This window comes from Lissotriton vulgaris, unplaced genomic scaffold (assembly GCF_964263255.1).
Source record: "Lissotriton vulgaris unplaced genomic scaffold, aLisVul1.2 SCAFFOLD_789, whole genome shotgun sequence".
Classification (NCBI taxonomy): domain Eukaryota; kingdom Metazoa; phylum Chordata; class Amphibia; order Caudata; family Salamandridae; genus Lissotriton; species Lissotriton vulgaris.
This window is the reverse complement of record NW_028242002.1, coordinates 123,531-140,176: the sequence shown is the minus strand read 5'-3', so window position 1 is coordinate 140,176 and position 16,646 is coordinate 123,531. Positions and strand designations below refer to the sequence as shown.

The 16,646-nt window shown below is 49.6% G+C and overlaps 1 protein-coding gene and 1 pseudogene across 1 annotated transcript in view; both read right to left on the bottom strand.

The window, feature by feature from the left end:
• The window catches only part of LOC147669098 (laminin subunit alpha-1-like), a 213,595-nt gene that overhangs the window by 78,322 nt on the left and 118,627 nt on the right, over positions 1-16,646 (bottom strand). The window lies entirely within an intron of this gene.
• Positions 2,885-3,928, bottom strand: LOC147669099 (uncharacterized; annotated as a pseudogene).

Sequence of the window (16,646 nt, the reverse complement as noted above, 5' to 3'; positions counted from 1 at the left end):
AGACACCAAGGGTCAAGGGCCTTTGCTCTCAGGAGGCCAGAAACAAATACTGCTTAGGTAGAGGGTGTTTACACCACTGCTCACAGGAGGACCTGCAGATTAGCATTCCAAAGTAGGTTGCTTCACAGAGCCCACTGCATTTGGTATGCAAATCTAGCTTCCCTCACAGAAGAGGATGCCTTCCCCCTTGACGAGGGATCATTTCGTGCCTGGGCAAGGTGGGAAAAATTAGTAATCAGATAGGCATGTTCACCTTCAGGCTAGTTGGTGGGTTGTATGTAACAACAATGGAGGAGTACCCCCTGAGGGAAAAAACAGAGAACAATCTCTGCTTTTAGAGCTGAAAGCTCAGGTCAGCACAGTGGTTGGTGGGTTACCTGAGGTGAAGACAAATTTCAGAGTCTGCCGTCTTGGACAGGGTTATGCGCACATCCCAAAGGAAGTTGTCATATGGGGGGCGTAGTGACCCCTGGGGTTAGTAGCTCATTGGCAACTACCCTACTCTCCCCTAACACCCCTAAATTCAGTTTTTATGGGCGGCCCTGGCACCAAGAAATGAGATCCTGCCGACCTGAAAGAAGACAGACATGAAGAGTCGCAATGAGCAAGAATAGAAGAAACAGCAAGTGACTTGGCAAAAACCCTACCGGCCTGTCACCTGACTTCAACAATTGCACCAAAGGTGACTTGTCCTGCAGCCTGGGAGACACCGGTGAGGACTCCTGATCACCAGAACCTGAAAGCACCACTGCACCCAAGCAGCCTAGCCCGACCTGAAGTTCGCCAACAGTGCCAGCATGATTCCCCGACCCTCCGGAGATGAAGGCCACCTTGGACTTGCCCTCTGTGAATTTCCCGAGGAGGCCTGCAGCCTCTGTGTGCAGGCACTCTCAACCGCGAGTGTCTCCGGTGACAAAAACCTGATGCCTTCAAGTACTTCTGCATCCCTTGCCCCGGGAATGTGGAAAAGAGTACCAAAGGTTTCCCCACATCCCCCAGCATTGTGAGGCCTGAGCTCCACTGTTGATTCAGCCCGACTGGCCTCCCAGTCAACACCTGCAGTCTCCTTTCATGAAGGCTGATCCCCTTAGATTAACATTGGCACCCAAAATGGTATTGGGCCACTGCACCCACCCTAGTACCGCTGGAGGTGACCAGCTCATGCTGCCTAGGACCTTGCCCTGTACTCATCTTCTCAGAAGGATTGGTTTCATAAGTCACTGCAAAGAACTTCTATGCCGTATTTGGGGACACATTCGTATTGCGCCTTGATGCCCCTTGGGGCTAAGTTTTGCGCGGTATAAAAACGCTATTCATTCATTCACACAAAAACATAAATTTACCGATTCGGTAAACTTTCCGAATCGGTAAATTTACCAAATCGGTAAATTTGCCGAATCGGAAATTGAGAAATGGTAAAGATGACCATTGAGATGTAGGTAACCTCTTAAATACCGAATTTGCATGAAATTCGGTATTTAAGAGTTGGTATTTACAATGGATTGAAATCTGCACCTGGTTACCACCAGGTGCAGGCTATAAAAAAGGCCCCAAAATGCAACATTTTCACCAGAATGGCGGCATTCTATGTGATTGCGAGACGGCTACGGCTACAGGCAGAAGGAGAGAGGGTCTGGAGAAGGGAGGAGCAGGTGTACAGGCAGAGGATCACCCTATTCCAGCTAACTGAGCCAGAGATCCTGCAAAGGTGCAGGCTAGACCCCCAAACCATCCTTTACCTTATCAGGGACCTCCACCCACTGTTGGACCACCCAACCCCAAGGGCACATGCCATCCCACCTCATGTGCAGGTGCTGTGCAGCCTACACCTGCTTGCATCTGGGAGTTACCAGAGTGTTGTTGCTGCAGTAGGTGGGGTGTCCCAGAGCGGTCTGTCCCGTTTCTTTAAGAGATTCCTAGACGCCATGTTGCAGAGAGTTCATCACTACATCAGCTTCCCTGCAACACATGCAGAACTGCTCCGGACCAAGACAGACTTTTATCAGATGGCGCATTTCCCCAACATCATTGGCTGTATTGATGGCACCCACATACCTATATGTCCACCTGCTGCCACAGAGTACATTTATAGGAACAGGAAGTCCACCCACACCATAAATGTACAGGTGATCTGTGATTTCAAATGCATTATCACAAACATAGTAGCCAAATTTCCCGGGAGTACCCACGACTCTTACATCTTCCAAAACAGTGGGATCTACGCACGCCTGACAGCGGGGGAATTTGGCGAAGGATACTTGCTAGGTAACACACTGTGTGAAACTCCCTTGATACAAATTGCAGATGGATGTGTTTGTGTGCATGTGAGAAATGTTTTTTTTCTTGTTACGAATATGGGACAGTGCATATGCCCTCCGGTCCTTCATCCTCACACCCTACCTCAACCCTTCAACACCCAGCCATAGGAGATACAACAGGGCACACAAATCGACGAGCAACATTGTGGAGCGCACCATTGGTATGTGGAAGAGTAGGTTTCGCTGCCTAAATAAAAGTGGAGGGGCCTGCCAGTACACACCGGTCACCTGCTGCAAAATGATTGCAGCCTGTGCAATGTTGCACAACCTTGCGGTTAAGAAGGGCACCGAAGTGGATCTATCGGATTATGAGGACCATGATGACGAGCATGCAGTGCCTGAACTACACACAGCTGGAGTTGCGACACCTATTGATGGCAGACACAGACGGGAGGAGATCACACCCAACTTCTTTTAAGTAAGTAAAGAGACACAGATAGGTGGAGTATGTACCCAACGTAGTTTAATGGTGTCACTACGTAGGTTTCTAAAGCACAAATGTGCAACATAAATTATTTACATGCGATGATGTGAGTCCTGGGTCACTTCCCCATGAACTGAAATACTCATTTGCGTCCACGCTTACCAGTGCCAGTTGTTTGTTGCTCACTGTGCTCACTTTGCGTTTGGCCTGTAGCCTCAGCGTGGCGCCTGCTGCTCCTCCTTATCTCTACGACTAGGGAGCTTGCCATGCTGCTCCTACTTGTGCTCTCTTCACTCTCTGGCACATCCAGAGTATCAGTTTGTGCTGTTTGTGCATTTAACAGCGCCTCAAGAGCACTGGTCATCCTGGCCATGCCCCTAGTGACCTCATTACTGTTTTGGAATAGTCCCTCCTGCATGTTTATGCTTCTCCTGCATAGCAGGGATGTGGCGGTGGCCTTGATGGCTTTATTTTGTTCATGCGCACGCTGCCTTTCCTTGCGCCTTGATGCAAATTTGTTGTCTAGTTTGGTGCACAGTAGCTGCACCGATTGTGACATTTCACGCATCCCTGCAGCCATCTCTTTGTTGACATCTACTAGTTCCCTGATGCCCTTTCCTATGTCTCCCATGTTGTTGTTCAGGTTCCTCATTTGGCATTGGCAAGACATGATGGCTTTTCCCTGCATCCTCTGGATTTTTACCATGCTCCCCTCCAGGCCACGGAACACACTTGAACCCTCCACACGTGCAGCTGCACTACTTTCTTGGACTCGGCGGCGTCTTGCACCAGTATGGCCCACCTCTGCACTGGACTGCAGTGTGGCAGAGCTACCATCCACAGGCAAGGTGTGTGTGTCTTCCCCCTCCATGTCACCTGCTGATGACTCCATTTCTAATAGTGGGGACACAACATGCCTCCTGCTTGGTTGTGATGCAGGTGTTGTCTCTTGCAGTGATGCTGGCATTTCTGGGGATGACAGCAACAGAGGGGATTGTGATCTTTCTGGGGACGCCTGCAACTCTTGAGCAATTTCTGTGTCTTATGAAGGAGGATGGCTACTTGGTGCACCTGTGTCCTGTGATACGTTCTGTGCACTAGGACCTGGCTCCTGACTCTCATCCCTCTCTGGTGCTGTGCCTTCAGTCTCCTGGGAATGCCTGCGAGATGTCACACCTGTGGACATATGAGCGTACATTAGCTAAGCGCTACTGTCCCACAGTCACTACAATGAAATATTTTTCACTTTAGCTTTATTCTGTCTGCAATCATTTCCCTAACTTGCTGGTAGCTGTGCTGTATGTCATGGTCTTACATTTCCTGACTACATGTCCCATGGTGCATTGCTCCTGTATAGTGCTAGCAGTACTGGACTGGGGTTCACTTGGCCACAAAGGGTAAAGGTAAGGATGATGGTATGGGGGGGGAATGCTGTGCATGCGTCTTACTTTTTCTGCTTGCAGATCTGGCTGAGCTGTCTACTTTTCCCAGTCCGCAGACGCTGTCAGGTTCTATGGTTGAGGCCACCATCTCCTCCAGGTCAGTAAGGGGGGGTGCTGAGTTCTTGCCTCCACCAGTTTTGTTTGCCTGCTTGTGGTGTTTTTTGTTTGGCTCCTGAGGTCGTAGAATCTCTTTTTCAGGTCCTCTGTGTCTCTGGTAGTCACTCCAACTGCATTCACTTTGTCAAGTATGTCCAGCCAGAGTTTCCTTTTGGCAGATTCTGCCACAGTGAGGGACTTCCTGCCAAACAGTTTTTGGTGCACCTTCAATACCTCCTCAACAAGGACCTGCAGCTCCATGCTACTGAATTTCAGTTTCCTCCTCCTCTATGGCTGCTCTTTATCTTTGCTGCTTGCCATTTTTCAGTTTTAAATGTGCACAAAACTCTTTCTGCTGCTCAGGGACTCTCTGCTCCAACTGCCTCTCCAGAACCTTCTAATTAGTTGCAGCTGCCTGCGTAGCCACTTCCTGGTAGGGAGGGGGAGGGTAGTAGCACCTGATTGGCTGCCTTCTTAAGTTTCACTTTTGTTTGCTTTCCGATTCGGTATTTACCGAATCGGTATTTACCGAATCGGTATTCCCCTATTCATTCCAATGGGCCACCGAATCAGTATTTCCCATTCATTCCTATGGGCCTTTTGGCCCATTGTAATGAATGGGGAATACCGATTCGGTACATACCGATTCGGTAAATACCGAATGTCTGATTCCGAATTTTACCGAATCAGTATTTTTTACTGATTTTTTATCTACATACCAGTTACCGATTCTAAAATACTGAATCGGTAAAATTCGGTATTTTAGAATCGCTAAATGTGGATTACCTACATCTGGCCCTTAGTCTTGTGTCTCATTTTATTGACTGTATGAGTAGTTGCAAATGTCTATCGTCCTTATTATGAGTTTGGTGGTGCGGGAGCGCCACGCTCCGCAAAACCTGTGTTTGAATCTCCTGCCACATAAGGAGTTATCTCCTGTCTGGCGGGCGGATCTTTGCCATTCCCACAACAGTGCCTATAAAATAGGAATTGCAATGGGAATTTCAAAATCAGTATATGCACGACATGGATTGCTGCAGTCCATGCCGTACAGGTACTGAGGTGCACCCTGTCATTGTGTATTTTGATGTAGGGTTCTTGTAGTGTTAGTGCTTACAGCTCGCTTACCCTGCGTAGCGAGCTGATTGCCACTATAAAGGCTGTCTTCATTGTGAGCATTTGTAGTGAGGCTTTATGGATAGGTTCAAAAGGCGCATTCATAAGTTCTGTTAGGACTAAATTAAGGTTCCATTCCGGTGGCGGCTTCCTCTTTGGTGAGGCGATCCTTTTAGCACCTTCCATGAATCTTTTTACTACTTGGGATGTAAAGAAGCTCTTTCCCGTCTCTCCTCTTGTGTAGGCTACTATCACTGCTAGTTGCACTCTCAGCGAGGAAGAGCTTAGGTTCGCTTTTAGCAGGTATGTTAAATATTTTAGCATGGTTGATTCCTTGGTTTTTTTCTTGTGTAGCTTTTTCCTGATGCACCATTGTGTGAATCTTTTCCATTTCGCTACATAGCACCTCCGTGTGGTAGGTCTCCTTGCCTCACATAGCTCCCAAAGCGTGCTCTCTGGGAGTTTCAGTTGTGCAAACTCTACGTCTTCAGTAGCCATGCCGCCAGGCAGAGGCTCTCTGGCTCAGGGTGAAGTACCTCCCCGTTTTGCATGGTGAGCAAGTCTTTTCTTTTTGCAAACTTGTGAGGTGGTTCCTGCGCCATCTCCACTATTTGTGAGAACCAGAACTGTCTGGCCCACTGTGGTGCCACCAGAATCAGTGTCATGTTGCTGGTTCTGCATTTGCTGAGTAGCCTGTGTATCAGTGGTATCGGGGTTAAAGTGTAGGCAAATGTTTCCGACCAGCTTATCCATAGGGCATTCCCTGGGACTGTTCCCCTGGTTGCCAGGATGCGAAGTATTCGCATTTTGCATTCTGGTGTGTTGCAAATAGGCCTATTTTTGGTGTCCCCCACTTTTTGAAAAGCTTTTGCGCTTCCTGCGCATTGAGCTCCCACTCGTGGGATGCTGATGTCAGTCTGCTGAGCCTGTCTGCACCCACGTTGTCCTTTCCTGGTAGGTGTATAGCCAGGAGGTTGATTTCTAGTGGGATGGCCCATCTCCATATCTCCTGCGCTAGGTTCGATAGTGCAACTGATTGTGTTCCTCCTTGTTTGTTGATGTAGAACATTGTTGTCGTGTTGTCGGTTTGTATCAACACTCTCTGCTTGTACAGTTATTTCTGGAAGGCTTTTAGGGCAAGGAACACGGTCTTTAGTTCTAGGTAGTTGATTTGCTTGATTGCATCTGTTGGAGTCCACAGACCCCGCACCTTGAGCTGGTTCATGTGTGCTACCTATACCCTCTGGGATGCGTCTGTGGTGATGGTCACTGTTGGGTTTGGTGGTGTTAAAGGCTTCCCCTTTATTATGTTCTCCTTGTTCCACCATGCCATCTCCTCATGCACTGCGTGCGTTACAACCACTAGATCTTCCTAACTCCCTGTAGCTTGTGACCATTGCTGTTGGAGTCATTCCTGGAATGGTCTCATCTGGAGTCATATATTGGGTACTAGGTGTATGCAGGACGCCATCATCCCCATGATCTTGCTCGCTGTCCTCACTGTCAGAGCTCGCCCCTTCTGGTATAGACGTGTCTCCTTCAGCAGGGCAAGTGTTCTCTTGTCGCTGGGGAACACCTTGCTCTGTATGGTGTTGATCCGTGCTCCTAAGAAGATCTTCACTTGTTCTGGTTCCATAGAGGATTTACCCCAGTGTATAGAGAATCCTAGTTCTGTCAGCGTCTGTGTGACCCGCTGTGCATGTCTTTGGCATTGTTTGTAGGAACTTGCTTTTATTAGCCAGTCGTTGAGGTAGGGGTATACATGAATCCCTTCCCTCCGTAGGTGCCCTGCTACTGGTGCGAGGCACTTGGTGAAGACCCTAGGTGCAGATTTTAGTCTGAAGGCGAGTGCTGTGAACTGGTAGTGCGCTTCGTCTATGGCAAATCTCAGTAGATGTTTGTGTTGTCTGTTCATGGGAATGTGTAGGTAGGCATCTTTGAGTTCTATGATTGACATACAATCTCAGTCCCATATCTGTGGGATGACTTCTTGTAGACATGTCATTTTGAATTTTTGAGTTTTTATGTATTGGTTTAGGAACCGTCGATCCAGGATGGGTCTTAATGTTTCATCCACTTTTGGCACGAGGAAGTAGTTGGAGTACACTCCCTTGTTTCTTTCTTTGAATGGTACTGTTTCTATTGCCTCCTTGTGGAGAAGTTATTGTGCTTCCTCCAGGAGTAGCGCTAGTTCTTTTGCAGAGCGCACCTTTCTTTTTGGTTTCCTGTTTGGAGGCCTCTTTTCCAGTTTTATGCAAATCCGAACTGTATGATGTTCAGTATCCATTTGACTGTTGTTATTTTCTTCCACTCCTGGAGCCTCCTACTGGTGTTACATGTTCGTTGATCCCTGATTTTAGTACGTGTAAGTCTTTTTTGCTTATTTTGTTGTGCCCCCCCCTCGAGGTGTTTTGTGGATGGGCACGTTTGGTGGAGCGGAGTCACTTTGAGGTGGGTTGCTGGCCCCCTCTTCTTGTTTGTCCTCGTCCATTCGCTCTCCCGCAAAAGGACTGGCCCCTGGGCTGGTATTGCCAGTTTTGCTGCTGCTGGCCCTGCTGCGCTTGGTTGTTGCCCTGGTAGTTCTGCTGGAATGTCTGATGTGATGTTTGTTAGACATGGCGTCATTGGCGTGAGTCTCCCTTTCATTTTTGACGGATTGCCTCCACTGTTTTGATATGTTTTTTGCTGGATTTATGCTTTGGACACTGTACCACTGTTAATCAGTACCACAGTGCAAGTGCTCCCTATGGTAAATTTATGTACTAATTGGTTATTCCATGATTGGTTTATTTGATTTATCTGTCATCCCCTAGTACAGTGCACCATGTGACCTTATCTCACTCCTCCCCCTACCCCCTACCCCTCTCCGCTCTACTCTTCTCCACTTTCCTGCTACCAACCTTTGCCCTCACCTGTCCTGGCCCTTAGTCCCCACCCTGTTTATCTGTGAATTTTCACTCGTCAATTGAGATCTAGCTATTTTGTCTGATGCCCGATGGAGCTACCTGGTTTAGCTATTGGGAGACAGGCCGGGGATTCCCTCCTTGGACGTCACCTACCCACTCGGTCTTTAGACAGACTTCCTTTCATCTCTCCTGTCGTCTCTTCCTGCATCCTCCCTCTATTTATGTCTCTCCTTTTCTCCTCTCTCAATGTATTGAGACTGAACTATTTTGTCTGATGCCCGATAGAGCTTCCTGGTTTAACTATAGGGGAGATGGACCGTGGATTTCCTCCTTGGTCGTCACCTACCCAGTCGGTCTTTAGACAGACTTCCTTTCGTCTCTCCTTGTTGTCTCTTCCCTTCTCTCCTGACCTTATCTCCCTCCTCCCCCTACCCCTCTCCGCTCTACTCTTCTCTACTTTCCTGCTACTGACCTTTGCCCTCACCTGTCCTGACCCTTAGTCCCCACCATGTTTATCAGTGAATTTTCCCTTGTCAATTGAGATCTAGCTATTTTGTCTGATGTCCAATGGAGCTACCTGGTTTAGCTATAGGGGAGACAGGCCGGGGATTCCCTCCTTGGATGTCACCTACCCAATCGGTCTTTAGACAGACTTCCTTTCGTCTCTCCTGTTGTCTCTTCCTGCATCCTCCCTCTATTTATGTCTCTCCTTCTCTCCTCTCTCAATGTATTGAGACTGAACTATTTTTTCTGATGCCCGATGGAGCTACCTGGTTTAGCTATAGGGGAGATGGACCGTGGATTCCCTCCTTGGTCGTCACCTACCCAGTCTTTCTTTAGACAGACTTCCTTTCATCTCTCCTTGTGGCCGCTTCTCTTATCCTCCCTTTCTCACCTTCCCTGCCCCTCCACTACTTTTCTCTCTCCTCTCCTAATTGTATTTCCTATTTTTGATGCTTTGTGTAATTGTTGATATTTTTCTGTTACATTGTTGATTCTCATGTAAAGCGCTCTGATACCTTGGGTCTAGCCAGCGCTATATTAAATTCTTTAAATAAATAAAAAAAAAAATAAGTAAATCAAATGCTGCTGGTGGGCTTGCAGCACTGGTTGTGCCACCCACAGAAGCAGCTTGTAAAGTGTGTTGCAGGCCTGCCTTTGCAAGGCCTATGTGCAGTCTAGCACTGCCATGTCGACTTGGCCAAGTGCACCCACTTGCCAGTCCCTAAACCTTCCCTTTGCTTCATGTTAGACACCCCTATGGTAGGCCCAAGGGCAGGGTGCATTGTAAGTATTAGGTAGGACATGCTCTGATGTGTGTAGCATGTTCTAATAGTGAATTACAGCCATTTTTGTGTTTCACTATTGAAGGCTACCTGTTCTCATCGGCCAGAATGGGCAGTTAGATTATTACATTCCTATAATCCTAACTGACTCAGGGAACACGGTAGAAATCAAATTTAGTATGCCTGAACTCAGAATAATAAAATACATCTTTTAGTAAAGTTGGTTTTAATATTCTGTGTTTGAAAATACCACTTTTAGGAAGTAGATATTTTCTTGCCTAACTATCCAGGCCTGCCTCTGCTGGGTTGTACATTCCTTGTCTGGGGTTGTGAGTGACAGGGCTGGGGATTCCAGGATACAGGCTGTGGCATACCAGTGGTGAATAGAGAGATCTGCATCTAGATGGGAGGGAGGGGTTGCACCTGGGACCTGAATAAGGATGAGCCTTCCCTCTATAATGCTGGCTCCACCCCCTGTGGCTTGTCTGATGTCTCTGCCCTGCACTGTGAAAGGAGAGGAGGAATCATGTCAACCGAGTGCTCCAGAGCTGCATCTTCCCTCCCCTGTGCTGGCTCCACCTCCTGTGGGGCGGCTGATGTCTCTGCCCTGCACAGTGAAAGGAAGAAGAGAGTCATGTAAACAAAATGCTCAGGAACTGATTTGGACTAGGCAGAGGCCTCTCTGCCTTCAGAGAACAAAGGATTTTGGGGTATAAATATTGGGACCCTTATCCCAAGAAATTAGATCACTTCTGGACAAGAAACCTTTCTGCCAAGGAGAAGAACCAAGAAAGCTGCAGGAGTTGTACTGACCCTCTGCAAGTGTGCTGTTTGCTGGGTTGGCCTGCAGTGGTTGCTTCATTGCCAAGGAAAAGGAGAAGGAAGGCCGAAAGCTCGGAGGCGTGACACCTCCCAAGAAACCCGTTAAAGCGATGTCAGTCTCCTGCAGCTCTCTAACTCGTTGGACAAGGAGGGGGGTGGGATGGGCGGGGGTGGAAGGGGGAATTGTTGGGGTTGTTACTCTTCTGCTTAATAGCATATTGCAATCAAAAGTGGCTCCTGAGCTCTTACAACGCGGCCGGCCCAATTGGGTTGTAGGCGACTTGCTGTGTGTCACGCAAAATGTACGAAGCTCATCGCAAACCTACTTACATGCCTGTGTTGCCATGGGTGGGTCCGTGCCACTTCAAGCACGCGCCGCTGCACCTTTTGTGATGCTTTTTCTTTCAATAAAAAGATTTAATACTAAAAGGAGAAGGAACTTTGTGAGGACTTTCATCTACAGACTATTCTCCAAGGGCTTGAACTGTGCTTGCCTCCTGCTGAAGTCTCAGGGACAAAAGACTTCACCTCCAGCCCGCTCCTGAATTTCCTTGCTGGGAATTCTGACTCCAGTCATTTGCGTGCCACTGGGAGCTGGAAGCGCGACGGATCGAGAAGAAGATTGCCGCCGCAGCTATAATCATCGCAATGCTGGAGAAGCGAGCCTTCGTCGTATCCCCCTGGAAGCGTGTGTTCATCGAAGCAGCCTGCTGTCGCATCACCGGAGAAGCGTGACGCCATCAAGAGAGTCGCCATTGCATCACCGGAGAAGCGTGTCGCAGGGCCTGCCGCGGCTCCAAAGTACAGAGTCGTCGCAAGGCTGCCAGGACGTCATCGCATCGCCGCATGAAGGGCGCCATCTTCTCGCATCGAAACCGGATCATCGCATCAAGGCGCCATCTTGTGCACCGCAACGGGCCCGCTAGCCGAGAATCTACACATCACCTCTTCACCGGTAAGGCTCACGACGAGTCCCCTACTCTGCGCAAGCATTGAGGTAGGACGCAACCGTTCCCCTGGGTCACGGAACCGACGCATCTCCCCTTTTGCGAGGCTTTTGTTCACTTTGCATTACGCATCCAGGTACTTTGTTGAGAACTTTGTCGCATTTACCAACAACTTGAACTAAGAGACTTCAATCATCTTTTAAAAGTAATCTTAAGTGTAGTATTGCGGATTGTTGTCGTTTGTGGTCTTGTGTTTAAGTCTATATAAAGAATACTTATTTTTATAAAACCTGTGTTGTGTCCATCTGAAGTGTCTTCACTGTATTACTGTGTATATTCACAAATGCTTAACACACTGCCTCTGAGATAAGTCAGTCTGCTCGTGCCAAGCTACCAAGGGGATGAGCAGGGGTTATTAAGGTGTGTAATCCCCTTATCCTGACTTAGAAGTAAGGGTCCCTATTTGGACAAAGGTGAATACCGTTGCCAACTAGAGACCCCCAGATCTAACAATGTTCCTGGCTGGTTTCCCCCCCGTCCATTTGGTGTCCATGTCGGGGTGCCCCTTGTCATTCCTCTGAATTGCAAGGCCCCCATGGACCTTGCAGTTTCACTTTCCTTTTTGAGTTGCATCAGTTTCTCATCCACTGGTGCTCCGAACAGGGTATCTCCATTGAAGGGAGTGTTCAAAATGTTGTTCTGGACTTCTGGCTTGAAGCCTGAGATTCTCAACCAGGCATGTCTTCTTTCTGTGGCCCCATATCATCATGAGTCTGCTGCATCCAGGGCTGATTTTAGGCATGAGTTTGCTATGCTCTTGCCCTCCTCCACCAGGTGTGCTGCTCTCTATTGGTATTGCTCAGGGAGGTGTTTGTGTAGCTGTCCGACCTCCTCCCAATGCTGGTACGTATGCCTGTTGAGTAGAGCATTAGAGTTGGCAATGCGCCAGTGGACTGCTGCATTCCTCTCTATGTTCCTCCCAGTGAGGTCTATCCTCTTACTCTCCTTGTCTGGTGGTGGGCCCGAGTTTGTGGGAACGGTGGCCCTCTTACTGGCTATTGCTGCAATGATGGAGTGAGCTGTGACGGATCTCTGTATGTATGGTGGATCCTTAGAGGAGTGTTTGTACTGCTTCTCTGTCCTAGGTGTGACAGACCTGCAGATTGCAGGCTCCTTCAATGCTTCCCTTCCCTGGTCCAGGACACTTGGGAGCATGGGGAGGAATTGACTCTTAGCTTGTGTTCGGAGCACTGTCTCTAAGAGGAAGCATGCTTTTGGTTTTTCTTCCTTCAGTTTCATCCCATATGCTGTTGCCGCATTTCTGATGACCATATTGTAGATGCCAATGTCATCTGGCGGTGAAGGCCTCGAAGGATACGTATCTACGGCCTCATCCAGGATTTTGGCGTTGAGGTCCTGCCAATCCAGGTCCGGTGCCACCGAGGATGCCGAGCCCAAACTTGTTTGCCGGTCTTCCTCGCCTTCTCCCTCAAAATAGTACAGACCCTCTTCCTCTTGGTGTTCTTGGGGCTCCGGAGTTTTCGGCGGCTCTTTGGCGTCGAACTCCCCTTTGTCCTCGACCTTGACGATGGTCGTCGGCTTCGACGGGCTGGTGAACCTTTTCATCCGTTCGCCGAACTCCTTTTTCCTTTGCAGGATGTTGTCCATTTCGGCCTTGAGCCTTCTCTTCTTCCTCTCCATCTCGGCGGCCTGATTAGTGCCGAGGGTTTCGAAAGATCTCTTCGATCTCCACGTCGACATCGCCTTCGGGTCTTTTTCCTTCAGCGTCAAGCGAGCCTTTTCGGGGACGTGCTCCAACGACCTAGGTTTGTCTTGGGATTTCGCCGACTGGGAGTCCTTTTCGAAGGATCCGCTGGGCTGTTTGTCCCTGGATGCAGCTGTGTCTGTCTAATGTTTTGGTGCCAGTGCTCCTTTCGAGGACTTAGACTCTGTTTTTTGAGAGTCTGACTCTGATTTTCGAGAGTCTGTCGGGGTCTTAGGGGTCAATATCTCTCTTACCTCCTTTGTTGTTTTCCCATCAGTCTCTACGACCGGGTAATCATCTGGTCCCTCTGCGATGTTGTCCTCTTCTCCACTGGAGAGGCCCAAGTCCTGGAGCGACGGAGGTTGACCTTGGCCTTGCATGTTGTAGTTGGCTCTTCTCTGTCTCTCTCTTACCCTGAGCGTCTTCGGGGTAAAAACTGAGCAGGCGTTGCAATCTTTGCTCTCGTGGTCGACCGGCAGGCAGAGGTTGCAAACCGGATGCTGGTCCTTCTGCGCGTACTTGTGGTGGCAATTGTGGCAGAATTTGAAAGGTGTTTTGTCCATTCCTGCGCTCAGGGGGCCCCATTTATACGCATTCTCCGTTGGACGTCGAAGTTTTTGATGTTCTCCTACCTCTTCGTCGCCCCGGTTCAGAGGACTTGCTTGAAGAAGTATTCTCCAATCCTTTTCGTGGTTTTCGTGTCTTTTTCCTCTTCTTTTCTCCCAAAAATTCTGGAACTTCACGGTGACGATCCAGACCCAATGGCGGAAAAAAGAATCTGAAGATGACGCCCAAGGGTGGGAGCTTCCGCAGGAAGGGTGGGAGCTTCCGCAGGAAGCGTGCCGACGTCACAGGAAGGACACCAAAAGGTGGGACGTCGACTCCCACCTGGGCTATGAAAAAAAAAAAAAGAGAAAAGACTACGGTTCAGCATAGTGAATCCAGAAAGATTCACGCTGCAAAAATTCACTTAGCAGGTAAGTAGTCTTTACGCTACTTTTTCTTACTCCATGTTGGATCCTGGGTCCAGCACTGGTGCATCTCCTGTAAACAATTGAAAGAATGCGTTTATGTCATACAGGCGATTTTTAAAAAATATTTGTAAGTTTGGAAATTGGACACTTAGAAGATTTTCTGGTGAAAACGAGACAACAAAATTCAAGTTACTGGTAAGTACGGTTAAAATTTATTTTCAGGGTCAGTGCTGGGCTAAAAGATGCAGCACTGGGATCTCTACTGAAAGCAGGTGAGTAAATCGGAATTCGTTGTTCGGCTGATTTTAGATTAATATTTTAAAGTTTCAAAACCAGTAAATGTTACCCAATGGAAGAAAATTGAGTTATCGGCTTTTGGGTAAGTAGTCGACTGGCAGAGTTAAGGTTCTGGGCATAGACTCAGTGGTCTCCCAGGGTCAGGTAGGTACAGTTGGTACACCCTCAGCGGCACAGGGGCAGCCGGGTGCAGAGGTAGTTAGGCTCAATGTTATCCAACGAGAGGCAGGGGGACTTCGGTTGGTGGTTGGTGGCTGCTGGCAAGCAGGTCACGCGGCTGTGGGAGCTGGGCTCCAGGTCACTTGCTCAGGGCACATGGGGGAGTAGGTTAGGGCAAAGGTTGCACTGCCAGGGGCATTCGGGCGGCTGGTGCAGGGTGCGTTTGAGCTGTCGGGCGCTCAATGTTGTTCAATGGATATCTGGGAAGATGAACAAAGGCTGCAGGCTCGGGGACGGAGATTCTTCAGGTGGGACCAACACTTTGAGAGGTAAGTTGGGATCTTGGAGGATAGGTAGGCAGCCAGGTGTTGGGCACAGGGGGTCGTGGGGTGCTGAGTGCAGGGGTGTCTTTTGACATCAGGAAATCTTACCCTCTACTGGTCGCGGTTGGAGGAGTCCCTTGCTGTGAGGCTGCAGGCATCGTTTGGGTCGTCGAGGAGGTCCTTGGGCACTGGAATCCAGGTCACAATTGCCGGGGGGACGTCCTCAGGGTCTTTGCCCACTCAGGCACAGGCCAGGCTCGGTGGGTGTAGAGTGTACTGGATTCACGGTTCCTGGCTGGTACCAGGGGTAGTGCTGTTTTAGCAGAACCACTGCTCATGGGAGTCCCAGTCTTTAAGAGGTTCAAGGCAGGCTAGTCCTCCGGGGTCTTTGAGGTTGCTGACCGCAGGAGACGCCGGGATTTAGCAGGAGCGGGTTCAAGGATCAACAGGCCTGTAGGGCTGGGGCCAAGTAAGTTGGTGTCGTCCTCTTGTTAGCAGCTGCACAGCAGGTCTTCTTCTTCTTGATCTTCTTTCTTGTTTTCAAATTGGGATCTTAGGAAGGAAGTTTCAGGGTGCCCCTAAATACTAAATTTAGGGGTGTTACAGGTAGGGTAAGGGCAGGGACCAATAGATTCCCATCCGGGTCGGAAGGGCACCGAACGCGATCCGGCCAGAAAAACTATGAGCCGTACGCGTGTTTTTTGCCCGACTCATACAGCTGTACGAGCGAGCAAGTACGATGCAAGCTACGTGAAATTCACTGACCAAGTCGTTTCCGGGTCCGAACCGCTACGCACGTCTCGGCCGTAAGCTAACCGTGCCGTGCAATGGATGCGATGTACGACCGAGCCAGTACGATGCACGCCTCAGAGAGCCGGTTCGAGCTGAAGTTTCCGGCTTGCAAAACATCAGAGGCATTGCTTTTGGGGGTCCGCGTCGTACCCCCGTCACCCGCAGCCTTACCACTCGAACACAGGGGGAGACCCAAGGGTCTCCACAACACAGACGTGTATGGTGTGGATGGCACTGATGTGTACCCACTGTAGGGGGTGTCTTTGTGCGAGACATACCCATTCAGTCAATGGGAGCCCATGTACGCACCGTACGACCGGCTCCCATTGACTTCTATGGGAGTCCGACCTAACCAAGCCCAGCAGCATGCGGCCACATCATACTTGCGCAGCCAGACTGCAGGAGTCCGGCTCGGTCGGGAAACACCGCGGATCCGGCTTGGTCGGAGAGCTTTCTGACCCAGATCGGAATCGGGCCCACATGGCCGCTTGGAGCTGAGGCTCCGTGTCGACCCTTCCCCTCGGTTTCCCGAGCAGGCATCCCACCGCGCCTTTGTCACACCTAGACCAGCGATCTTGCTGCCGGAATGAAGGTAGATTACCGGAAGATCTCTGCCGCCTTTATCCAATCTGGCATCACTTAGAATTATACCTTAATGTGCCCGCCTGTGAAGAGGCTAAGATGGAGCCTGCAGAACGGAGTGATCTTGCCCAGTGCCAGGGCATCTGCACCAGTGAGGCCGCCAGCCCCCGTTTCGCCCAGCTAATCAACTCCCCCTCCCCGTGTCCACATTTTGAGCTGGGGGCCACTCACTTCAGTGACTAGCAGCAGGTAGGGCGGGAAACCGTGAGTGAACACTGGGTCGTACAGTGGTGAGAGCTCCGTCCGCCCAGGTGAGAAAGGGCGCACTACATTTGCTGTTCCACATTTGAGAGCAGGAGCCCCATATTAATAGGGGGGGCTCGCTCACCCCGGACGG